Genomic DNA, 27,516 nt, shown 5'->3' on the forward strand with positions numbered 1-27,516 from the left:
GACATTCCACTCTGCAACAGCACGCGGTGCTGTTTTAACATTGCAACTCAAGGATATTGCCTGCTGTCATAAAGAAGAATTTCAGAACTGCATTTAACTACATAAAATCACAGCAAGAAGCATGAGTTTCTAAAACTGGAGGAGAAAAGAGTGCAAAAATGTTTCACTACATACCACTTTTTTTTGGAGTAGCCATTTTGAGAAGGGCTGCTTTGTGATTGAAGTACTGCTGGACGTTTATGTGTCAGCTTTGACAAATACCAGTTTTGATGAGGGGGGCAATCAGCAACGTGTTGAGAGAAAGGTAAGATTCTGTTCTTTGCCTTACTGTGAAGGGTCAGAGATGGCATTTAAGGAAGTGATTTGCTCCTGCAAGATGTGGGAAATCAGGGAACAGTCTAGTATCCCTGATGATTAAGTCTGCAGAAGGTGTAACAGCTGCAGCTCCTCATAGACCACATGGTTTGGTTGGAGCAATAATTCGATGCACTGAGGAACATACAGGGGACAAAGAGTGTGATGGACACTAGTTACAGTAATGTGGTCACACCACGGATTCAATCACGCAGATAGGTGACCATCAGACAGGTAGTGAAGGCATCTCCTGTGACTATCCCCCTCTCTGAAGCAGGTATGACATTTTGAATATTATTGGGGTGGATAGACTCTCAAGAAAGTATAGCATAAGCACCCAAACCTGTGACTTCATGACTGTCTCTACTGTAGACCAGGCGTGGGCAAAGTCCAAGTGAGCATTAGTAGTAGGGGACTCACTAGCCAGGAACAGACAGGTATTTCTGTGGCCACATTCAAGACTCCAAGATGGTGTGTTACATCCCTGCTGTAATGGTCAAAGTTGGACATCTCTGAGTGGTTGCATGAAATTCTTAAGGAGTAGGATAAGCAGCCAGAGGTTGTTGCTCACATTGGTACTCACAACATAGGTCGGAAAAGGGATGAGATTCTGAAGAGTGATTATAGAGAGTTTGGCAGAAGATTAAAATGCAGGACCTCACAGTGTTATGATTTCTGGACTACTTCCAGTACCACTTGTTAGCAAGAGTAGGAGTAGGAGAATTTGGTAGGTGATGCATGGCTTGAGATCTGTTCCAGGAGGCAGGGATTTAGATTCTTGGATGATTGGGATCTCTTCAGGGGTAAAGGTGACATGTACAAGATGGACAAGGGTTCACCTGAACTGGAGGGGGAGCCATTATCCTGGCAGAGAGATTTGCTAGAACCACTCAGGAGGGTTTAAACTAGTCTGGCAGGGGATGGGATCGAAATCAGTAGGGAGATGAAAGAGAAGTTTGAGGACATTACAGAAATTAATAAAAGCAAGTTAAATAGTAAAGGCAGCGTTGGTAATCCTACTACTGGACAGGACAAGAAAGAGCATGGCAGGAAGCAAGGGAAGTCTGGGTTAAACTGCATTTATTTCAGTGTAAGACGCCTGGCAGTTAAGGCAAATTAATTTAGGGGATGGATGGGTACATGGGATTGAGATATTATAGCTATTACAGAAAAATGGCTGAGGGAGGAACAGGACTGGCTCAAGGTTTTGAGGTACAGATCCTATAGGAAGGATAGAAGAAGATGCAACAGAGGAGAGGGAGTTGCAGTTTTGATTAGGGAGAACACCATGACAGTACTGAAAGAGAATTCTTGAGAGTTCTTCCACTGAGTCTTTTTGGGTACAACAGAGAAATAAAAAAGAGGAGATCACTTTGATAGCTTATAGGCCTCTCAAAAGGCAGTGGTAGATTGAGGAGTAAATATGTGAGGTGATAGCAGATAGTTGCAAGAATAATAGAATTGTAATAGAAAGAGAATTTTAAGTTCCCTAACATCAAAAGGCAATTTATAGTGTTACGGGCTTGGATGGAGAGAAGTTTGTTAAGTGTGTTCAGGAAAAAATTCTCATTCAATATGTAGAGGGCCCTACTATAGAAGGGACAAAACTTGACCTCCTCTTGGGAAAAAAGGCAGGGCAATTGCCAGAGGTGTTAGTGGAGCAGCACTTTGGGACTTGTGACCATAATTCCATTACTCATAAGATGGAAAATGATAGGTCTGGTCCATAAATCGAAGTTCTAAATTGGGGCACGCCAATTTTGATAGTCCTAGACAGGAACTTCTGAAGTTGCTAGGGGGAAGCTGTTGCCAGGCACAGGGACCTTTGGAAGTCGGAGGCTTTCAAAAGTGTGTTAATGAGGGTTCAGTACCAGTATGTTACTGTTAGAATGAAGATAAGGCTGGCAAGAGTAGTGGAATCCTGGCTAACCTGAGTTATTAAGGTCCTAGTCAAGAAAAAGAAGGAGGCATGTAACATGTATAGGCAGGTTGAATCAAGTAAATTTCTTGAGCACTATAGGGGGTGTTGGAGTACACTTAAGAGACAAATCAGGAGGGCTAAAAGAGGACACAAGATGGCCTTGAGAGATAAAATTAAGAAGAATCCAAAGGGATTCCATTTGTACATGAAAGGCAAAAAAATAACCAGGAAGAGAATAGGGCAACTTAAAGATCAACAAGGTTATCTATGTGCGGAGCCAAAAGAGATGGGTGAGATCCTAAATGAATATTTCATGCCAGTATTTACTGTTGAGCAAGGCATGGATACTAGGGAACTTGGGGAAATAAATAATGATGAGAGTCCAGAAGAGGAGATGCTAGACATCTCAAAACACATTAAGGTAGATAAATCCCTGGGACCTGATGAAATGTATCCCTGGACTTAGGGGACGATAGAGAGGAAATTTGGGAGGATAACAGAGATATTTGAATTATTGACAGCCACAAGTGAAGTGCCTGAAGATAGGAGGGTGGCTAATGTTGTGCCACTATTTAAGAAGATTGCAGGGAAATGCCTGGGAACTACAGACTGGTGAGCCTAACATCTCTGTTGATAGATTGTTAGAGGGGATTATGAGAGATGGTCTCATAGGCATTGGAGAGGCAAGGACTCATTTGATATAGTCAGCATGGCTTTGTGCATGAGAAATCGTGTCTCATGAATTTGAGTGAGATGTTTGAAGAAGTGACCAAGAAAGTAGATGAGGGCAGTGTAGTAGATGTTGTCTACATGGACTTAGTAAAGCATTTGACAAGGCACCAGATTAGAATCCCTACAGTGTGGAAACAGGCCCTTTGGCCCAACTAGTCCACACTGACCCTCCGAAGTGTAACCCACCCAGACCCATTTCTCCCTGACTAATACAGCTAACACTATGGGCAATTTAACATGGCCAATTCACCTGACCTGCACATCTTTGTGACTGTGGGAAGAAACCAGAGCATCCGGAGGAAACCCACGCAGACACGGGGAGAATGTGCAAACTCCACACAGACAGTCACCTGAGGCTAGAATCAAACCTGGGACCCTTGTGCTGTGAGGCAGCAGTGCTAACCACTGAGCCACCATGCCGTTTGGTGAGTTTTTAAGCAAGATTAAATCTCACAAGATCCAGGGAAAGCTGGCCAATTAGACACAAAATTGGATTGAAGGTAGAAGACAGAGGATCTTGGTAGAGGGTTGTTTTTCAAACTGGAGTCCTGTGACTAGTAGTCTGCCACAGGGATCGATGTACATTATTATTCATCACTTATATAAATGAGTTTGATGAAAATTTAGGAAGTAGGGTTAATAAGTTTGTGAATGACATCAGAATTGGTGGTACTGGCAGCAGTGAACAAGGTTATCTTCGAGTACAACAGGATTTTGATCAATTGGACCAATGGGCTGAGGAATGATGGAGTTTAATTTGGATAAATGCCTGGTATTACATTTTGGTAAAACAAGAGCAGGACTTATACAATTAATGGTAGGACCCTGGGTAGTGTATAGAACAGAGAAACCTAAAGGTTTAGATACAAAATACTTTGAAATTTGCATCACAGTTCAACAGGGTGGTTAAGAAAGCATTAGGCATGTCTATCTTCGTTGCTCAGACCATTAAGTATAGGCGTTGGGACGTCATATTGCGGTTGTACAGGACATTGGTGAGGCCACTTGTGGAGTATTGTGTACAGTTCCAATCACCCTGCTATGGGAAGGATATCACTAAGTTGGAGAACTTTCAGAAAAGATTTACCAAGATGTTGCCAGCACTGGAGGTTTTGAATTATAAGGAGAGGCTGGAACTTTTTTCACTGGAGTGTAGTAAGTTGTGGGGTGACCTTATAGAAAAGGAAAGATTGAGAGTGATATGAGCCAAACATATACAAGTAGGACTAGCGTATTTTGGGAAACCTGGTCAGCATGGACAAGTTGGACCCAAGTGACTGTTTCCGTGTTGTATGACTTTATTACAGGTGCAAAATAAATTATATTAAGATTGAGGGTTAATTTCTGTGCAGTGGCCTCCAAATATGAAGTTAAATTACAGTTGAAATTTGAACTGTATGAATCGCAATATGGTTCCTGTGGTCGGGTCATAGAGGCACTGAGAATTGAGGACAGCTTATAAAACTTGTGTTCCAGCCAAAGATATCTACCATGATTGTTCATGCATGGATGGGATCATTAGACTGTGATGCAAATGAAATGAAACGTGATTGGTTATCCAATTCCCTTTTGGAATACAGTGAATACATGAAGGAGAAAAAAAAGCAGGTCTCTGTGGAATGAGCTGTGAGTGGGGCTAACTGAATTGCTCTTCAAAAGAAGCAGCTCAGAGTACTTTTCCATGTTTTTTTCAATCTTCTCACTGTGCATGTGCTATATGTTTGTATCAGTGATGAGATGCTTCAGGAACTGAGCCCTTAAGTGAATGCAATTGGCATAGTCTAAGTTCTGAGTTGGAGAAAAGACTGTGGAGGTTCCTTCAGTTGAGGTGTCGTTGGAGGAGAGGGCAAATAATTGAAAGGATATACAGCTAGCTCCTGCCCCACACATGTTAGCATTTGTACAGAGCTTTCCAGGAGGGTGTCGGGAGAACTGGTTTATTGGTGGGCTTGGCAACACTTATCAATATGAGTAGAGAAAGTATCTTGCTGATTTTTGCCCAAGACTGCTTGCCATACTGCAAGACAGACCTGTATTTGTGCAAAATCTTTGAAGTCCCCAAAGCTGCAAATAATACTATGACAGTTATGAAATAAGATCCGACTCAATCATCAGTGACCATGAATATACATGAATGCAGCAGTCACAATTGCCCAACTTGAAGACAACCTTTTGGACACTGATTATTCAGAGGACAGTGAAGGTTTATAGCCAAGATTACCCTCTTGACCACTCTTTACAAAAACTTTGTAACTAACACCAACTCTGGGTGAACAAAACTATGGTTAGATCCAAATTAGCCTCTAAATAATTGAGCCTGTACAAGCATGTGGAGGCAGGGTTTCAGATGCCTGGACAGATTGGGAATGTAATAAAGCACTTGGACAGGATGCTCTTTAAATAGCCTAAATATGTCAAGAGCAAGAAATATCAGCCAGGGCTCTGTCAGACAGGTGTCTTTTTTACTAATCCCTCTGAATGTTGTCTTTACCACCACCGGATCAACCCTGTGACTTTTTCTTTCTTTTTTCTCCACTGCTAGACACCCACGTTTCTAATTCAGAGAAAAGTTTACAACCACTGCCCAACAGGGGCAATGCTGTAACCATGAAAGTGAGCTGAAAAATGTGCTGCTGGAAAGGCGCAGCAGGTCAGGCAGCATCAAAGGAGCAGGAGAATCGACGTTTCAGGCATGAGCCCTTCTTCAGGAATGAAGAGGGTGTGCCATGCAGGCTAAGATAAAAGGTAGGGAGGAGGGACTTTGGGGGAGGGGCGTTGGGAATGCGATAGGTGGAAGGAGGTTAAGGTGAGGGTGATAGGCCGGAGAGGGGTTGGGGGCGGAGAGGTCGGGAAGAAGATTGTAGGTCAAGAAGGCGGTGCTGAGTCCGAGGGTTGGGACTGAGAAAAGGTGGGGGGAGGGGAAATGAGGAAGCTGGAGAAATCTGCATTCATCCCTTGTGGCTGGAGGGTTCCTAGGCAGGAGATGAGGCACTCTACCTCCAGGCGTCGTGTTGCCATGCTCTGGAGATGGAGGAGGCCAAGGACCTGCATGTCCTTGGCAGAGTGGGAGGGGGAGTTAAAGTGTTCAGCCACAGGGCGGTTGGGTTGGTTGGTGCGGGTGTCCCAGAGGTGTTCTCTGAAACGTTCCGCAAGTAGGCGGCCTGTCTCCCCAATATAGAGGAGGCCACATCGGGTGCAGCAGATGCAGTAAATGATGTGTGTGGAGGTGCAGGTGAATTTGTGACTGAAAAGTGAGGAAAGGTATGTGGAGGAGAAAAGGTTAAAATAAAATGGAGTCAGACAGTGGGGTGGAGAGGCATCACCAGCATCAGGGAATCACACATCAGTCCTCTCCCCTTTCTTCACTCCCACCATCCCTTTCCCCACTTACCGATTTAACTGGGTGACATTTTACTGCCACTTGGAGACTCTCACAATGAGGTGGGCCCAGACAGTATGGTTTCCCCAATGACGACCCACATAACATTCAGTCCTTCACCTCTTCACACCTCATTATATCATAGTGGCCAGACAGTCCCTTACTATCTGACCTGTGTGGGTGCTGTCACAATGCTTATGATATTCTGAGTGCTGGCTGCTTTCAGCTGGATCATGAGCCTTTTAAAGCCCAGAGATGCTAGAGAGCTGCAAGCTAACTGTTGAAGATTAGACCTTTATACCAATAACTTGAAAACCACAGGCACAACTTGCAGATCATTTTATTAATTCATTCACAGAATGTGGCCATCACTGGCTAGGCCACCCTTTATTGCCTATTCAGATTGTCCAGAGGGCAGTTAAGAGTCAACTACATTGCTATGGATTTGGAGTCACATGTAGACCAGACTGGGTAACGATACCAATTTCCTCCCCTAACAGGGAATAGTAAGCCAGATGGATTTTTTTGATAATCTACAGTAGTTTCATGGTCATCATTAGATTCCTAATTCCAGATCTTTTTATTGAATTCAAATATCAGCATGTTGGGATTTGAGCCCTGGTCCCCAGAACATTATGTCGGTCTGGTTATTAGTAGTCTAGCAATAGTACCACTTCCACAAGTCTGGTCTAGAGGCCCTTGAGGTTATGACGGTTGCTTCACGGAGGATTGCAGCTCCAGTGAGTGGTCATGCATTGTATGCATGCAGTTAGTGGGTGTTTGCACAGGCACTTCAAAGCTTTCGGGCTTGTTGATGCACTCTTTAGCAATCATTTAAATGTTTGCAGTTTTTTTGTAAAATGAAAGCCCCTTATAATCTGATTCACAGCACCTTGCCACTGAAAAAGGAAGGAAACTAATGTTTGAACCAGCTGGTTCCTGCTCCTCCGCTGTCACCACTGCATGTCGCTGCATATACATAATGGTAATGTCCAGTGAACCTGAAATTCAGAGGCCTAATCTAATGCACTGGGACAGAAATTCAAATCCCAGCACAGTAACTCATTGAATTTGAATTTGATTGAAATCTGAAATGCAAAGTTAACCTCAGTAATGATGTCCACATAATTATTGGCAGTTGTTGAAAAAATTCATCTGATTCACTAATGTAGGTTGGGGAAGGAAATCAGCCATCCTTAACCTATCTGACCTATATCTGATTGTGTCACAGCAATTTGGTTAACTCTTAATCAGCGTTGAAATGGCAGAGCAAGCCATTGCATTTAAGGGGTATCAAACATGGCCATCAGTAATGCCTACATCCCAACAAATGATATTAAAAGGAGACAAGGAAGGCTAATGGACATGTAGGTGGACAGGACTGGTGTATTGGCAGGACTGCAAAGAAAATCTGCTGAAACTGGTAAGAGGCATGGAGGTGTCCAACATCAATTTGGACACGGGTTTTAATCCCGAACAAGAAGCCAATCGTTTCCAGTGTGAAAAAGCTGGGAAATTCCATGAGATAATTTGTGGACCCAAGTGTGGTGCACTGTCTAGTTCTTGATGTCTCAAATTCCATGACAGCACAGGCAGAATCTACCCAATGTCAGAGCATGACCTCAGATTGGGACACCCTTCGAACAAGATGGGTGTATGACAATTCTCAACTGACTCTAACTAACCTCTAAATCACTGACCAACGATGCATGGAACTCTTAAAAATCTAAGAAACAACTGAAGGTTGAGAAGCTTAATTTATAAAATCTGTAAACTGCCTCTGAAAAAGATCATGATGCTAAAATGGTTAAATCGACTTGAAGCTGTTGTACCTCTAATCTTAAACATAAATTCCCAGCTTGTTTGAACAGTGAACAGAGAACAATGCAATAGGATTAATAAAATAGTCTTTGGCTTTTATCAATCTGCTCAGATCTTGTCAAGAAAGTCATAATTATTTTTTTCTCTCAGTTGCATGTTCCAGTCCTTCCCTGAACTTACCTTACCAACCTCACCAACTTCAGTGTTGTACACTCTCAGATTGACTGTCAATGACTTGATGCTGCCTCATAGACTCACTCTCACTATCCTGGACATTACTTCCCTTGAGACTCACTCTCATTGACTCTAGTGGTGGTCCCTCTCAGATGCACAGTCTGACCCAGGTGTTAATCTCTCCAAGACTCATGCTCACTGGCTGTTGCACTGTTTCTCTTAAGCTCCATATTTCTGCTCTGTTATTGCATCTTTTTTAGATTAGATTACTTACAGTGTGGAAACAGGCCCTTCAGCCCAACAAGTCCACACCGCCCCGCCGAAGCGTAACCTACCCATACCCCTACATCTACATTTACCCCTTACCTAACACTATGGGCAATTTAGCATGGCCAATTCACCTGGCCTGCACATCTTTGGACTGTGGGAGGAAACCGGAGCACCCGGAGGAAACCCACGCAGACACGGGGAGAACGTGCAAACTCCACACAGTCAGTCGCCTGAGGCGGGAATTGAACCCGGGTCTCAGGCGCTGTGAGGCAGCAGTGCTAACCACTGTGCCACCGTGCCACCCACTAATCTGATGCTTGCTGTTTGGCTCTGATTGATAGAATATTCATCTGGAATGACTGTCAACAGGTGTTTTGGAAGGAGTTACAGACTGAAATTAACCTGTTTGGCCATGTTCCAAATGTATCTTTCATGTTCAGCAACTCCTGGTGTGGGATTCCAGCCCAGATAATCCTGTCCAGAGATTGGAATTCTATCACTGCACAAGAAAACCTCCACTATTAGGACTCTGAACCTTTGAATCATATTGAAATCCTCTGACAGTTTTTTTAAAAAGACAGCCCAATCTGCGCTCTTCAGCAGCAGATTTGGAATGGAAGAGTGGCATCAAAGTAAATGACAAAAAATGATTGGTCTCCCTCATTAACAAATTCACAATATATCATAACTATGCTTTTTTATTTGTGAATAATTCTGAACGTGCAAACACCATCTGGACTCAGGGAGAGCAGCTGGGCAAGGTGCCAAGACAGACTGGTGGTAGCATTGTCACCTTCAAGAACAAGGTCATGTTGTTCCTTAGTACCCGGTTGGTTCATGCCAAGAGAAATGTTACAAGTAGCAACTTTCTGACAGCCTTGCATTCTGAATGGTCACACAGACACAATTCTTATTGCCTTTTCTTGTTCCTCTCGCCAATGCTTAGCTTTTACCTTTCCTCCCTTCCGGATGATTCACTATAAACATTAAGGCAGCAAAGGAAGAAGGTGTGATGATGAAGGACAGGAGGAGTAAGAGGAGGAATAAGAGGCCAAAACTATCCTCTATTGATGGGGTCACATCTTCTGGCTCTTGCTCTTACCAGCCACAATACTGACTTCCTTTCTCTTGGATTGAGTTTGGAGACTTTCATTTGAGTGGAATTAGAAAGTGGCAGTGAGCATCCGACTCTGGATGATTGTCAGCTGTAAGAACCAGTGCCTTGTCAGTTCACCTATTCCCCAGCCAATGTCATAGAGTCATAGAGTCATAGAGATGTACAGCATGGAAACAGACCCTTCGGTCCAACCTGTCTATGCCGACCAGATATCTCAACACAATCTAGTCTTACCTGCCAGCAGCCGAACCATATCCCTCCAAACTCTTCATGTTCATATACCCATCCAAATGCCTTTTAAATGTTACAAGTGTACCAGCCTCCACCACTTCCTCTGGTAGCTCATTCTATACACATACCACCCTCTGTGTGAAAACGTTGCCCCTTAGGTCTCTTTTATATCTTTCTCCTCTCACCCTAAATCTATGCCCTCTAGTTCTGGATTTCCCGACCCCAGGGAAAAGACTTTGTCTATTTACCCTATCCATGCCCCTCATAATTTTGTAAACCTCTATAAGGTCACCCCACAGCCTATGACACTCCAGGGAAAACAGCCCTAGCCTGTTCAGCCCTAGTCTCCCTCCAGCTCAAATCCTCCAACCCTGACAACATCCTTGTAAATCTTTTCTGAACCCTTTCAAGTTTCACAATATCTTTCCGATAGGAAGGAGACCAGAATTGCACGCAATATTCCAACAGTGGCCTAACCAATGTCCTATACAGCCGCAACATGACCTCCCAACTCAATACTCTGACCAATAAAAGAAAGCAGATCAAACGCTGTGTGCTGCCAATCAAACTCCCTCAATGATTTCTTCCTGTGATTGGAGTTTAGATTAGATTACTTACAGTGTGGAAACAGGCCCTTCGGCCCAACAAGTCCACACCGACCCGCATACCACCAAGACCCATATTCCTACATTTTACCCCTTCACCTAACACTACGGACAATATAGCATGGCCAATTCACCTAACCTGCACATTTTTGGATTGTGGGAGGAAACCGGAGCATCCTGGAGGAAACCCACGCAGACACGGGGAGAATGTGCAAACTCCACACAGTCAGTCGCCTGAGGCGGGAATTGAACCCAGGTCTCTGGCGCTGTGAGGCAGCAGTGCTAACCACTGTGCCACCGTGCCGCCCACATTCAATGAGTTCATTACAATGAGGCTGGCTTCATATAATTCAGTAAAGCTATCATTATTTTCTCACCTAGATGGGACAACTGTGTTTAAGGTGATCTTGCATTTCAGAGTTAATATGTTAATACATTAATAGCTTCATCACTTTAACATATTAGTAGTTCACCAGGATCATTCGATTTTTTTTTTTGTAAACAGAGAATTTCTGGTAGAAGTTGTTTCTGTTATCTGTATGCTTTTAAAACATTTCTGACAAGTTTCTTCTGAATATAGAATATTTCTCCAACCATCCACTCCCACTCGAAGATTTCTCTGTACTCACCTGTATACCTGAAAGTAAGTGGTAGAAGTCTTGATTTTAACTGCATCAGGCCTTAGGGTACCAGCCTGTGATCTATGATGCCCAGGATGAGCTCATCCGTGCATAAGTGAAAAGATTCCCACACAAAGAGTTTGTAAATTTTGTAAGGAGCTATGTTTAGCAAGGTTTTACTGCCAGACACACTTGCCCACCACCTCAACTGGGCAGCTTTCAGAAAACATAGCAAATAGAAGTAGAAGTAGATCATTCAAGTCTGCTCCGCCATTTTATGTGACCATAGCTGATTATTCAATCCAATACACTGCTCCCACTTTCTCCACATAACTTTTGACCCTTTAGCCCTACATTGACCCTTTAGAACTATATCCAACTCCTTCATGAAAATGTTCAACGTTTTGGGCCTCAACCACTTTTTATGGCAGAAAACTTCCAAGGCTCACTATTCTGGATGAAGTATTTTCTCCTCGTCTTACTCCTAAATGGCCTACCCCTATATCCTTAAACTGTGACCTCTATTTTTGGACTCCCTGGTCATCAGAAACATCCTTCCTTAGCCAGTGTAGTCCTGTTAGAGGAGCTACAGTACTCCCTTACAGGCATTTAATTGCTCACGAGCATTGAGTGTAAAGGGGTAATGATAAATATGGATATAGTCAGTCTACATTAGCAATAGTGCAAGAGGTCACAAGACAACAGACAGAGATGGCTCTCTGTTAAACATTATGATCAGCCTCACCGTGCTTCCTCAGCATCACCACAGATATGCTTTATTTCACCATTTTTTGCTTCAACTCAGCCCCCATAATGCTGAAATCACTGGCAACACAGAGACACATTCTTTAACCAATGACTCAGATTTCTCCTGAGGTTGTTAATACAACCTCGTAGATCTCACTTGCTCATTAAAAATGTATTTTGCTCCAAATTATGTTGGTTTTCTAAGTAAAGCACACTGCAGCAAGTTCAGTGCCAAGCTCAGACCTGGAATGACAACATCTTCATCACCTGAAACTGTGGGCAGATTTCAATAAACGGACGTGGAACCAGTTAAATCAATTTTATTTGAACATGGGCTAAACAAGGAATAAAGAATGTGTTTTTCTCCCTGGACCTTCCTTTTATTGCAAGATCTCCTCATTTTGTTGAATAATTCTACTGTAAACACCTTGACTAAGCCTCTCTTAAGAGTCATTGAATTATTGCTATACTATTTTTAAAATGATGTGCTAAAAAACTCATGTGACACTGACAAAAAAAAGATTCAGGAAAAAATTGACCAAGCTAAACAAGCAAATGAGCAAAAACTGCTTGGGTTCCTTTGTAATTTGAGGCAAACATTTCCAGAGTGCTCATAATAAAATCAGAACAACAAACTCCAAAGTAAAGGATAAATAATACAGAGAAATATGATTTGACTTGGCGCTTCCATTGCTTAACTTGGGCCAGTAAGTCACGCCAGTGCCAGACCATAGTGTGGTTCATGATCATTAAAGCAGATACTGTGGAAACTAGAACTCTGAAACAAACCAAGAGAATGCTGGAGATAATCAACAGGTCTGGCAGCATCTGGGAAGAGTGAAACAAAGATAACCTTTTTGAGTCTGGTATTACTGTTCAAAGTGAAAATTCATTGGACTCGATGAAAGGTCACTGGATTCAATACGTTATCTCTGTTTCTTCTCTCTATAGATGCTGCTAGATCTGTTGAGTTTCTCCAGCAGTTTCTGTTTTTGTTCCCAAAGTATTTACTTAGCCTCTAGGTTACTAACTTAATGACACTACTACCACCAAACCATTGACTTTTCTCATAAATGACAACTCATGGGCAATATGAGCCTGAATTGCAGGTGAAGAATCTGAACTCTGGCACTGGGGGAACTATAAAAAAACAAACTTATCCCTATTTACTAATTTTCTGTAAGTTGCTGAGATTTAATGTATTTTGTTCATAATCAAGGCAGTGAGAAACACATTGATTAATTTCTCTAAAGAGCAGCATGATAATATTGCATATGAGAATGAAATCCTGGCAAAGCTCCATTTTAAATTTAGGCAAAAAAGAACAGCCAAAGTAGACAGAAGAAGCAGCCATTAGCAGATGTAATATTCTTCCAGAAAACTACATAAAAATGAAAAAGTATATCATCATTGTTTTTGCTAGAGCAAAATTAATGCAGAAGGCACCTTTATATTTCACAAGGCGAATTGAAAATAGGAAAATGCGTTAGCATATGGCCCTTCCATCAGTCTGGGCAATTGGTTAACTTGACAATTTCAGATTGGCTCACTCAAATGTAATCAATCTAAACAAAGAGAACTTTTTGGTTGGCCGAGTTTGAATTTAGGAAGCTGACAGGAATGTCTGTCAGAAAAGGGATATTGCAACTAATTCTCTTGATGCATATATTTCAGGTTGCACACTGTGCGGTAGACATTTACTTGAAAGAGATAGCGTGGGCTTTAAATTATGTGTTTTTATTAACTAAGGGAAAAGTACAAGACAAATCCTGGAGATCAATAGGAAGTCTGAATAGTGGAGCTTCTTGTTGAATGAGGGTGTTGATGATTTAAGTACTAATTGTCTCTTGTGAATTGAGCAGCTGTCTCAGAATAGGCATCAGTAGCATTTAATGTTGGCCTGGCAACTGATACCCACATCCCACAAATAGATAAAACACAAATTGTGTTAAGACTTTGAAGAGAGGGGATGTGGTGCGTCAATTATTTTGGAGTCCAAATTGTGAGCCACAAAATCACTTTAAAAAGTTGACAAGCTAGGTAGAGAACAGTTTTCAACTTCATATTCATGTGGGATTTTACAAGTTCTTTTATCTTGAAAGGTAAACCTATCAAGTCAAACATGTTGTCACTTTAAAACTTAACTAACAGAATTTCAGATCACTAAAGGACTCTGTCAGCTTTAACAGCTATTCACTGGATCGTATAATAAAATCTTCTTTCCACCGGGAGTTTTGAAACTTGCAAAAATTATACTGGGATAGAATCACAAAATTGTTACTGTGTGAAGGAGGCCATTCAGCCAATTGGATCAGCACCAGCTCTCAGAGCATTTTGATTTACTTCAAAACTACTGTCTCTTCCCCATAAGCATCACATCATTTCTATTGAAATAGTAATTCCATGACCCCTTAAATGCCTCAATTCAAGTAGCCACTTCCTGTCAACGCATTCCTAAACATTCTCACTGTGTGAAAACTTGCTTCTGCTAACTTACATTTACTTTTGCTGCAAAGCACTTAAAAATGGAGTCCTCGGGTTTTCACTCCTTTTATGAGTAGAATCTGATTTTCTCAATCTATTTTGTCCAGACTCCTTTTGAAAACTGTCATAATATTTTCATTTAACCTTCTCTTCTTCAAAGAATACAATACCAACTTCCCCAATCTATCCTCATGACTGAAGTTTCTCATTTCTAGAACCATTCTTGTAAATTGCTTCTGCATTCATACCTTTCCTATAAAGTGCACCAAGAACTGGACATTATAATCCAAGTGAGGTTAATAGATGCCCTATATAAATTAAACATGGCCTTCCTGCTCTTGTAATTATATATAATTACATATAGTAATAGAGACCAACTGCAAGAATAATATAGCATTTTGATGGAGGTTGACAAACAGGAACGAAAAGCACTTGGATTTTCCCAAATCATTACATTCCCTCAGATACAGAGTGTCACAGAATGCATGCATTTGGTTTCATCTGTTCTCCATTAGCAAATATCTCTGCTTCTGAAAGGAAGGTCTTCCATGCACTCAGTGTATAATCTGTTGGTGATCATGAGTAGTAACACCTGTAGGTGTATTCCACATTGCCTGGTAGTAGACACAATGATTTTAGAATGGGATAGTTACCAATACCTGATGTGTTCCATGCAACCATCAGTTGGAGGACAATGTTTTTCCTCTCATCTACAGACACTGAGCTCAGATATCCCAAAGGACAGACCTCAAATAGGGCTCCAATTGAACAAACTATGTGCATCCTAACATATTGGTCCCACCATATAGATTGATTGGGAAAGGCCAGTCATTGTGGTCCTAGTGAACTTTAATGTTCAACATTGCCTGCTGCCTTTTCCACAATGTGGCTGTTGAAATAGCGATTGCTTGGCTGCGACCTGAGAAAGTAGGAACAGAGAACATAATTGGGATCCAGAGAAAGCAGAAGAAACACATTGCTCAGCATTTCAGTGAGGCTGTAGCTCTGCAAGACTCTTGTAGATTGGATTTGCTGATTCCACTCCCCTAGGATTACCATTCTTTCCTTCTGTATGAATCTGGCACTCACTATGTTCATTCCCTTGATCCCCAATTCTAGTGATCCAATAATGTTATTCCCCACTCACTACGACTTGTGATGAAGAAAGCTGCTGAAATACTTGCATTGGCTGTGGTGGGTTACTACAAGGAACAAAGTCTGACATACCTGATGCAGACTGCTGGGATTCTGTGTCAGTCAGTACAGTTGGGGTTAACTGGTCACCTGTTACCAACACGACCACGTGTTGTGAGGCTGACAGTGGAGCAAATATGCTGTCACCAGGAGAAAAAGCTGTAGCTACCTCCTCCATTGAACCAGTGCCACCCTCAGGAGTCTGATCCTTGACACAGCTGTATCCATGGAAAATGGATAGGCCCAACCAGACACTCTTGAAAATCCAATATCCTCACTTTCTTTTAATTCTTTCAATTCTTGTCAACTGGATGAGGTGCCTGGTCCTTTACTGTGGGGTGGTGGAGACATAAGGGAAAGGAAGTTTTGCTGAAGTTTTATAAGGTTTTGATGAAACCAGATCTGAAGCTCATAGATTCATGCAGCATATCAATGCATTGTGCGTAGTTTTAGTCACCTGAGTTAAGAAACCATAAAGTTGCCTCAGAGTGAAAGCAATGAAAGATTATCAAACTGTTTCCTGGTCTGAAAGTGCTGACCTCTGGAAGAGGGTGAAGTGGTAGTGAATTGATAATTTCACTGGACTTGTGACCCAGAGCTCCAGACCAATGTTTAGGGGTCAAGGGTTCAAAACCCAGTATAGCAGATGGTGAAACTTGGATTCAGTTAACAAAACCTGGCATGGAAAGCTAGTCTAGTGATGACCATAAAACAATGGTCAAAAAACCTCATGTTGTTGAATAATGTCCTTTTTGGAAGGAAATCTGCTATCCTTACCTAGTCTAGCCTACATGTCCACAGCAATATTGTCAACTCTCACCTGCCTCTCAAATGGGCTTGAGAGCCACTCAATTCATGGGCAATTAGGAAAAGGTCACAAATGCTGGTCACTGACACCCAAAGTCCATGAAAGAAGAATAAAAAAAGATTGAGGAGAAGGGTCTATATTCTTTGGAATTTAGAAGAATGAGAGTGATATCATTAAAATACATAAAGGTGATCAGACACCTTGACAGGATAAATGCTGGAACAATGTTTCCCTGATCAAAACTAAGGGTAAGGGACCAGCTATTTTGCACTGAGACTAGGAGAAGGTTCTTCTCCTGGAAGGTGATGGTTTTTAAAATTATGTGCTAAAGAGAACTGTAGATCCCACTCATTGATTATAGTCAAGGCTGAGATTGATGTAATTGTGGTGAATAAAGAAATCAGGGGAATGGAATACTGCAGGTAGGAGGAGTTAAAATAAAATATGAATGATGATCTTACTGAATCTGAACAGATTTGAGGTGCTGAATGGCGTTCCCTCCCCAGTCGCATGTTGAATGTCTTTTCTCGACTAGTCCCAAAATGGTAACATCTGAGCTTCCATTCCGGGTCATCACCAAAGGACAAGCCTGTGGCTCAACCTCCACTGCTGTCTGAGCTGATGTTTGACTGATCTGCTTCAATGCCTGTACATGAAGATAGCACATTAACTGAAGCTGACTGCAACATATTGTCCAATATTGTGTGTGAATCCCTGGCAGGCAAAATCCCTTGCACTTAGAATGTGGGTGTATGAATGACGGGCACCATTTGCACCCTATATCAAAGTACTAAGATGCAATTAGCTGTGAAGCATTCTAGTTCGACCTATCCCATCTGTTTGCTCCTGCACACTCTTACTTGTAGCTCAAATGCAGACCCTCTCATCTATTCTCTGAACTATTAGAAGTGCCATAATGAGAATCAGTGATTGTCCGTTTAAAGTCAAGTGATGTTTCTTGTTCAAGAGTGCTGCAGTCTTCCTATCCCTTCTATTACCCCTGAGAGGGACTGTGCATTTTCTGATGCTGAAATGTAAGGAGCAGGTACTTAGAGAAATTAGAGCCTTGAAGAGTCTGAATTTGGAGATTGCTCCAGCACTATTATGAAGAGCAAGAGCATGGAACAGTAAAGAAATATGACTTGCATTCATATCACACCTTCTATGATCATCTGAGACCCGAAAGTACTCAATAGAATCATAGAGATGTACAGCACAGAACAGAATCTTTGGTCCAACTCGTCCATGCCGACCAGACATCCTACATAAATCTAGTCCTACTTCCCAGCATTTAGCCCATATACCTCTAAACCCTTTCTATTCATATACTGATCCAGATTCCTTTTTATATATTGTAATTGTGTCAGCTTCCACCACTTCCTCTGGCAGCTTATTCCACACACATACCACCCTCTGAGAAAAATTACCCCTTAGATTCCTTTTAAATCTTTCCCCTCTTACCTTAAACCTGTGCCCTCTAGTTTTCGACTTCCTAACACCGGGGAAAAGGCTATTTACCCGATCCATGCCCCTCATGATTTTGTAAACCTCTATACGGTCACCACTCAGCCATCATAGCCCCAGAGAAAATAGCCCTAGCCTATTCAGCCTCTCTCTATAGCTCAAACCCTCCAACCTTGTAAATCTTGTAATCTTTTCAAGTCTCACAACATTCTTCCTACAGCAGAGAGGCCAGAATTGCACACAATATTCCAATAGTGGCCTAACCAATATCCTATACAGCCGCAACATGACTTCCCAACTTCTACACTCAATGTACTGACCAATAAAAGCAAGCATACCAAACACCTTTTCACTATCCTATCTACCTGTGACTCCACTTTCAAGGAATTAGGAACCTGCACTCCAAGGTCACCTTGTTCAGCAACACGCTCCAGGACCTTATCATTAAGTGTATAAGTCCCGTCCTGATTTGCCTTTCCAAAATGCAGCACCTCATTTCCTGAAGAAGGGCTCATGCCCGAAACGTCGATTCTCCTGCTCCTTGGATGCTGCCTGACCTGCTGCACTTTTCCAGCAACACATTTTCACCTCATATTTATCTAAATCAAACTCAATCTGCCACTCCTCGGCCCACTGGCCCATCTGGTCAAGATCCCATTGTACTCTGAGGTAACTTTCTTTGCTGTCCACTACACCTCTAACTTTGGTGTCAACTGCAAACCTATTAACTATATCTGTTATGTTCACATCCAAATTGCTGAAGTAGCTTTTGAAATATGGTCCCTGTTGCAATGTTGGAAATGCAACAGCCAATCTGCACACAGCAAACTCCCATAAACAACAATAATATCATGACATTCTATATTCTTGTGATGTTGGTTGAGGGGATACTGAGTTGGAGGACATTCGGTTTTGCAGTCTAACTAGTTGAGATTATAAGGGTAGTATGTAAATGCAAATATAGAAATGTTCCAAAATAACAAAAAGGACAAAGACTTGGAGAGATGTATTGTAAGGGTTTGAAGTGGCTTTGAAAGGGTTAATCACAAGACAAGTTCTAAAGAAGGGTCACTGAACCTGAAACATTGATTCTGGTTTCCCTCCACAAATGCTGCCAGAAATGATGAATCTCTCCAGCTATTTGTGATTGTATTGCTGAAAGGGTTAATATCTGGAAGAATGTGTGCTACACCATGATGATATCTGAGATCACATGTATATGCTTAATTGATTAAAGACATCATTCCATTGGTTTTTTAACCTGCATTTTTATTCACTCACTTTAGGCCTGAGTGAGAGTTTGTTTGATCAAATTGGTATTACATTGACAACACTTGGTGCTTTGATTGTAACAAAGAAAGTCTGAAGAACACTGTACAGAATACAGAGAAGCAGTGTTATGGAATAAGGGAGACAATGGATAATTGAACTTCAAAATCATAATTTCTCACTTTAAAATGGTGAGCAATGGCACATTACTTGGTAGTTCAATAAGAATAAAATAAATCTTGACAATGAACTGAAATAGAAGAAAGTGAGGACTGCAGACACTGGAGCTCAGAGTCAAGAGTGTGTTGCTGGAAAAGCACAGCAGGTCAGGCAGCATCCAAGGTGCAGGTGAATCGATGTTTCAGACATAAATCCTTCATCAGGAATGAATAAATGCCGTCTTGAAGAAGGACATATGCCCGAAATGTCAATTCTCCTGCTCCTCAGATGCGACCTGACCTGCTGGCTTTCCCAGCTCCACACTCTTGACAATGAACTGAAGTATGTGACTTCAGAATGTATGACTCACTGGAAGAATTATCAATGCAAAGGGGAGGCTTTGGTGAAAAATTGTTTGTTGGTTCTGAGAAGGTAAGCTTTAAAGTATGAGGATACTTGCAGAACTAAATTTGTTGCCCTGCAGAAAAGAAGGTTAAAATGTTCCGTTCAACCCAACTGCTGTTGAAATCCTTTTCCACACTCTCAACACTGTCCCTTGTTGGTATCCATTGCCCATCTTTCACAAAGTCCAAACTGTTTAATAAATGCAATCAATCATTTCTTGCATTGCGTTGAACTTGCTTTCCCTGCCATTTCTGCTTATCTTTCACACCCCCACCCCCCCGATCATTCCCTTTAAAATTCCTGACAGAGTCCTCCAATTTTTGCACCAATTTAATTCTCCTACCTGTCCCAGTCCCACATTACCCACATAATTCTTCAGTATTCCTTCTCCAGCCTCCGGTTTTGACTTCCTTTGTGTGCCATCTGTCAGGAATTTTAAAGGGAATGATCGGGGGGGTGGGGGTGTGAAAGATAAGCAGAAATGGCAGGGAAAGCAAGTTCAACGCAATGCAAGAAATGATTGATTGCATTTATTAAACAGTTTGGACTTTGTGAATCAGTCCAATTCACAGGAACTCCTTAAATCTCTATTTTTCTGCATTCCTTGAAAAGCATCACCCAAATTCTTCATTTTGACCTAGTCTTCAGTGATCTTTCCTAATATCCCTTCAGTGACTGGGCTTCCATTGTTCATATTAAGAACAAATACTTGCATTTAAATATAACCCCTTCCATGACCCTGGGATGTCCAAAAACATTTTACAACCAAAGATGTATTTGTGATATATTGTTAATGTTGTCCTGACTGAGTCTCATCTTGTGTTTGCCTTGTTATTGGTTTTGTGATCATGCAGGCAGTCAATGGGTCCAAAAGCAAATCCCCTTATACCCACTCTTATGGTTTACAGTCACTTACATCTCCATTCCTGGCTGTTTCATGGACAATATGAGTTGAAACTGGTCACCCTGTAGCATTCTTCAGTAAAATGTCTTGACATACCTTCTGTGTTAAAGGTACTCAGTAAAAACTAGTTTGTTGGTGCTAATTTTTTTTTTAGAAAATGCATTTGAGATGAGTTGTAGATCTTCCAGCCTTTGATTGTCAGAGACTGGACAAGCAACTCAAAATGTATGTTGGGACCCTGCAAAAGCCCCGATACACTGACTCCGCAGGAATTAAGAGAGAAATTAGGAATTCAGACAACCAAATTCCACCTGCCTCCTGAGACCTTCCATGAATGTTCCTGAATCCAAGTTGAATCAGCGATTCCAGGCAGTTCCACAGAAATTACCTAGATAATTACACAGGATATAGAAATCTTAGTCTAACTCATACGTACTATATTGAATCCACACCTCCTCCAAAATCACTCACACTGAGCCCCTGCTAATTCCCCTATTAACTATCCAACTACTCTCCCTTACTCCCAATTACACCCCATACCCAATAAAGTTGTGACTACTCTGCTACTCTGAGAACTGTCCAACTACTCCCAAATATCTCCAACCAACTGTCAACCATGCCGCAACTACCACTCCCAACACTAATCCATGCACACTTGACCACCACCCTAACCAGACCTGGCTATCCACCAATCCATTCATCCACTCACTTCATCTACCTAACCCCTTCACCCATGTCTCTACAAAGCAATTGGAAACATTTCTCCTTTACACTTTCTTGGTCTTTTTCCTTCCTTCATCCTGTAAATTCCCAATCTTGCATTATTTACTGAATTTAATTCATGCACCTTTTTAAAAAAGATCAACCAAATAGCATTCTTCTTGTATTAATGCCAACCCTTCCACATTTATTTAGGAAAAAGGCAAATAAATATGAAAATGATAAATAGCAAGAGAAATGATACATTTAAATCATTTTGCTCAATGCACAGAGCTGTGTTGTGAGTCACTTCAGAAAAGCAGGAAATCTGTATTTATATAGCACTTTTCACAATCACAATCACAAGGTGTCCCTTGGTTTCTTTTTTCCCAGCTGATGATGTACTTCTGAAGCGTGATCGTTGTTGTGACGTAGGTAAAGTAGCAGCCAATTTGTGCACAGTAGGCAACAATGTGGTAATGGCCACATAATGTGTAATTTGGGATATTGATCAAGGGACAAATATGAATAAAGAGACAAAGGATAACTCATTTGCCCTCTATGAACCTTTTACATTCACCTGAGAGAGGGAACAAGGTAATGGTTTAAAATTTTAACCAATAGATGACACCTCAGAGAGCAGAGAAAGACTAACTTAACCTCATGCATACTGAAATATTAAAGATTTACCAAGTACATGATGTAATGATTCCTATCCTGTTATGGCTATCAAATGTTAGTGGTAAGAAACTAGTCAAAAAGTGCTCTATTAAATGGAAGTTACAGTTCGCATATTTAGTGCATTGTGTTCAAGCACCATTGCTTCCACAAAAACTTTCTTCGTAGGAATATTAGTCATTTGTTAATGGTGTATTGGATTGAAATAATAATGAAATAGTTGTGAAAAACTGTTCATAAAACAGCACAATCTGTCAATCTGTCCACAGCATCAAACCTGCTGCCTTCCAAACTTTGCTGTAGCACTTTTTCACCAGTTTTATTCAATTAGTTTTATTTGAACAAACACAAGGGCGTTCGTCAATGTTACATGTTGGGAAGCTACATGAGTTTATCCGGTAAATGGCAGGGTTAAGTTATTTGCACACACCCTGTGGTGTAGCCATCCAAATACTTCCTATTCATATACCCATCCAGATTCCTTTTAAATGTTGTAATTGTATGAGCTGTGAACCACTTCCTCTACCAGCATGCACCACCTTTTGCATGAAAAGGTTGTACCTTAGGTCCCTTTTAAATCTTTGCCTTCTCACCTTAAACCTGTGCCCTCCACCCCGGGGAAAAAGATCTTATCTATGCCCCTCATGATTTTTTTAACATCTTGTTCTTATTCTGCAGCTAAGTTCTCTGACCATAAGCGGGACACATCCTTATATTTTATTTGAACAAATTTGAGGGAGAAAGAGTCCATGCACTGAGAAAAGCAGGAAATGTTTTTGTGGACTTCTTCGCATTTTAGTTTCAAGTGAATGAAGGATGGAGGAGCAATTCTGAACATGTCAGGCACCTGACTGCCCAAGTAAAAATCAGCAAAATTGTAGAACCTGAGTCTCAATTCTTGATGGCCCACTATTTGTTACGATGACAGAGTTGTTCTTCCTTTTTACATGTTTCACATTCCTTGGGGTTTTTTTTTTGTCATTTCAAATGCCTACAGAGTGTACAGGTACAGATTAGGGACTTATAGTCTATTTTGTTATGTCACGAGAGAAATCTTAGATTCACGCCTTCACCACTCTTAAGAATTGACTTAGAGTTTGAACTAATTGTCATACAAAAATGCTACACAACGCGAGTGCTTAAAACTTGTGATTTGGTACAAAATATCTTCAATAATGAAATTTTCTACTGGAATGGAACACTTCTCTAACTCATCATTCTTACTTCAAATATGGAGCCCCTTGTAATGTGGTTTCAAACTCAGTCTTGTAATGAGATTAAATTAAGCCTGTAAAACTCATTTTGCCCATGACCTTTAATATTCATTGATCACACACAACTAGAAAGGTTACATCGAGGTTTCAAAGGAGATTTCTGCTCAAGACAGTTATGCTTTGTAGTTTTACTTAAATCACATCTGTTAAGTAATTGATATCCTTATATGTCAGTCTCATTGTGCTGAGGAACTGAATAGGAATTCCTGCATTACAATCAGAACTGAATGGAATTGCCCTGTGGTGTATTATAATTACTGAATAAATAATTCAAAGATGCACTATATTTATTGATTTAAGTTTGTCACCAGGAAAGCTAAGTTTAGTATCAAGATAGAGGATCAAACAATCTTATTATTCATACAGCCATGTAGTTATAGAGTTATTCACATGGAAACAGACCCTATGGTCCAACTTATCCATGCCAACCAGATATCCTAAACAGATCCAGTCCCATTTGCCAGCATTGGGCCCATAGTCATCCAAACCCTGCTTATTCATGTAACCATCCAGATAGTAATTGTACTAGTCTCCACCACTTCCTCAGACAGCTCATGCCATATATGCACTATCGTCTGCATGAAAAAGTTGCCCCTTAGATCCGTTTTAAATCTTTCCCCTCTCACCCTAATTGTAAGCCCTGTAGTTTTGGACTCTCCCACCCCAGGGTAAAAATCTTGGCTATTCACCCCATCCATGCCCTTCCTGAGTTTTTAAACCTCTATAACGTCACTCATCATTTGCTTGCACCTATAACGAAACACCGAGTCATATCAGTCAATGCAATTTTTAAAATTGTGATACATAATTAACAAACCATGTATAGGTAGCATGATGCAGCTCATGATCTTGTCCACTTTCTTCTGCTCGGTTCTTCTCATTTCTTGTTTATACTTATGGATAATCTAACTCATTAGTCACCATCATTCAAAAGGGAGCCTTGTTGCCCCTTGTTGATTGCAGAGGATTGCGAAGAAGAACATTTCGATAGAAAGTGGTAATGATCTGGAAATCTCTTGCCTACAAAAGGTTGGAGGGAGCTGATATGACGAATGATTTCAAATGAAAATTGAATGAGCAATTGAGGAAAATCAATTCGCTTAGGATGTAGAGCAGGGAAATAGGACAAATTGGATTGCTATACATGGAGCAGTATTAGATGTAATGAACTAAATGACCTCCTCCTATGCCCCATTAAGTTTATAAATTATGATCATTGGAAAATTCTTCATAATCTTTTACTATCGAACACCATAACTTCATCTGAAGACTAATGGAAGATTGGATCAGTAGCAGGTGTTCAGTCTTTCCAGTCTATTCTGCCTTTTTTTTCCCACAGCTGATCTATACCTCAATCCAGTCATCCCTCTTGAACTCATGTTGCTCACAACTGTAATGGACTTGAGGACCTATAACTCTCAGTTATGAATAATTCAATTGATACAACATTCGTAAGCCTTTGGCAGAGAGAGTTCTCCCATTCTCATACCTACACAATCAAAGTTTACTTGGTCATTTCATTCTAATTGAATATCCAAATTGTTACAGCACAACAGGAGACCATTCAGCCCCTTCAATTCATGCTTACTCTCTTCAAGAGCAATTTTACCAGTTCCACTGTCCATCCTTAATCCATAACGAAACACATTTCTCTTTGCAATGTACTTGATTAATTCCCTTCTGAATGACTCACTGAATCTGCAGGGAGAAAGTGAGTTCTGCAGATGCTGGAGATCAGAATCATTCCTGATGAAGGGCTCTGGCCTGAAACATCGATTCTCCTGCTCCTCAGATGCTGCCTGACCTGCTATGCTTTTCCAGCAACACACTCACTGAATCTGCATCCAGTACACTCTCAAACTGCACATTTCAAATTCTAACCACTGTCTCATTTTCTTCACGGTGCCACTGGTTCATTTTCCATTCTATCTCTTCTGTGTCTCAACTCTTCACGGTGGCTCAGTGCTGCCTCACAGCACCAGGGACCTGGGTTCAATTCCTGCCTCGGGCAACTGTCTGTGTGGAGTTTGCACATTCTCCCTGTGTCTGCGTGGGTTTCCTCCCACAGTCCAAAGATGTGCAGGTTAGATGAATTGGCCATGCTAAATTGCCTATAATGTTAGTTGCTTTAGTCAGGGGTAAATGTAGGGAATAGGTCTGGGTGGGTGGCTCTTCGAAGAGTTGGCATGGACTTGTTGGGCCAAAGGGCCTGTTTCCACACTTTCAGGAATCTAATCTTCCACCAGTAGATATAATTTCTCTCTTCCCACTGTCTAACACTTTTGTGATTTTGGGCACCATCAAATTGCCTTTCAACTGTTTCTTACTCAAACATCTCTGATCTATCTTAAGCTGAAATCTTTCATCACTGGCACTACACTCAGAAATCAATTGAATGGCCAGCAAGCCAACTGGCTAAACAACACAGTCAATTATGCAGTCCAAATTTTTCATTAAATCTAAAGTCCTGTCAGTGTTAGGCTGGCAAGCACTGGTCAGGGAGGAGTGGTGTGGACCAGGATGGTCTACAATGGAATGAGCTGGCAGAAGGGTAAACACTGGCATGGGAAAACCTTACCAGAGACCTCTGATGGTCACATGGAACTCATAAAAGAAGCCATTCTACTACTGCCTCCTTGACCAACAATGCCAATGAAATCTATCAAGCTGCATACACAGAACAAACCTCTCCCACCATGGGTAACAGAAAAGCCATGGCAGAAGGCTGCTCTTAAGGACCTCAACTGGCCATCAGCTGGGCACACCAACTGACATCCACTTTATTGCTGATAACATTACTGGGGATGCTGGTGGGATGGCAGGCAGGTGCCAAGTAGAATGCCCATGATATGGTGCCCAGTTTTATGACTCCAATACTGCTTCCCAACCTGCTCTCAAGGGAGCCAAACAATGCAGCCCTTTGTCTCTGCTGAAAGATTCTTGTCATGTCCCCACAATAACTAATGTGAAACTGAATGGTTTCTGCCTTCCTTACATCTTAAAGAACAAAGTGGTATCTGCAACTTTCCTTTTGCAAAAAGCACAATTCCTGGATCTGGAGAAGTTTGGAAAATTGTGACTCACATGTCTATGATTAACTCATCTTTTGATTCTTTGAGCCACTTCAGGTATCCCAATATAGTAAAGAGGAATGTGTTGGCTGTTCATCCAATAGATTTTTTTATCTAAGTAGCTGGTTGCTGCTTTGAGTAATCCTGCTGACCTTCTATCACCAAGAAAGTAACTCCAAGCATTTTGCTCATTAAACTACCGAAGCTAACAGCAATACTGAATTACAGTGGGAGCTTCCTTATAAAATCATAGTCATACCGTTCTATAGCACAGAAAAAGGTCACTCAGCCAATCACATCCACACAAGTCAAAAACTATCTTTGAATGATTCTAGTCCCAATTTCTAGTTCTTGATCTGTAGCCTTGTATGCCTTGCCATAGTAAATGCACATCTAAATACTGCTCAGCTGCTATGAGTATTTCTCCCTCTACCACCCTTACAGGTAGTGATTTCCAGATTACAACCATTCCATCGACTAAACCTTCTACCCTTTACTTTAAATCTATGCTCCCTGATTATTAATCCTTCCATCAAGAGGAATTATTTCTGTCTGTCTACCCTACTTATGTGCCTCATAACTTTATACATCTCAATCATGTCCCCTTTCAACCTTCTCTTCTCAAAGGAAAACAACCACAGTCTGACAAATTTCTATTCTTAACTGAAACTCCCCAGTCCAGGCAACATTCTGATAAATCTCCTTTGTTATCACAACCCTTCAGGTTCCAGAACTGTATACAATAATCTATCTCTGACCTAACCAATGTTTTGTGAAATTATGTTGCTTCCTGACTTGTTCTCCCCAGAAGACTGGCACAGAAGACTGGATTTGATGCCTCCTTGGAGCTTATGTGCAGGTCTCAGAGTGGAGAGTACATTGAGATTAGATTAGATTAGATTAGACTCCCTCCAGTATGGAAACAGGCCCTTCGGCCCAACAAGTCCACACCGACCCTCCAAAAAGAAACCCACTCAGACCCATTCCTGTGCCCTTTATTTGCTCCTGCTTAATGCACCTAACACTTTATCGTGGCAAATTCACCTGACCTGCACATCTTTGAATTGTGGGAGGAAACGGGAGCACCCAAAGGAAACCCATGCAGATACAGGGAGAAAGTTCCTCCCTAAGTTCCT

The sequence above is a fragment of the Chiloscyllium punctatum genome, chromosome 2 (assembly GCF_047496795.1).
Source record: "Chiloscyllium punctatum isolate Juve2018m chromosome 2, sChiPun1.3, whole genome shotgun sequence".
NCBI classification, from domain to species: Eukaryota; Metazoa; Chordata; class Chondrichthyes; order Orectolobiformes; family Hemiscylliidae; genus Chiloscyllium; species Chiloscyllium punctatum.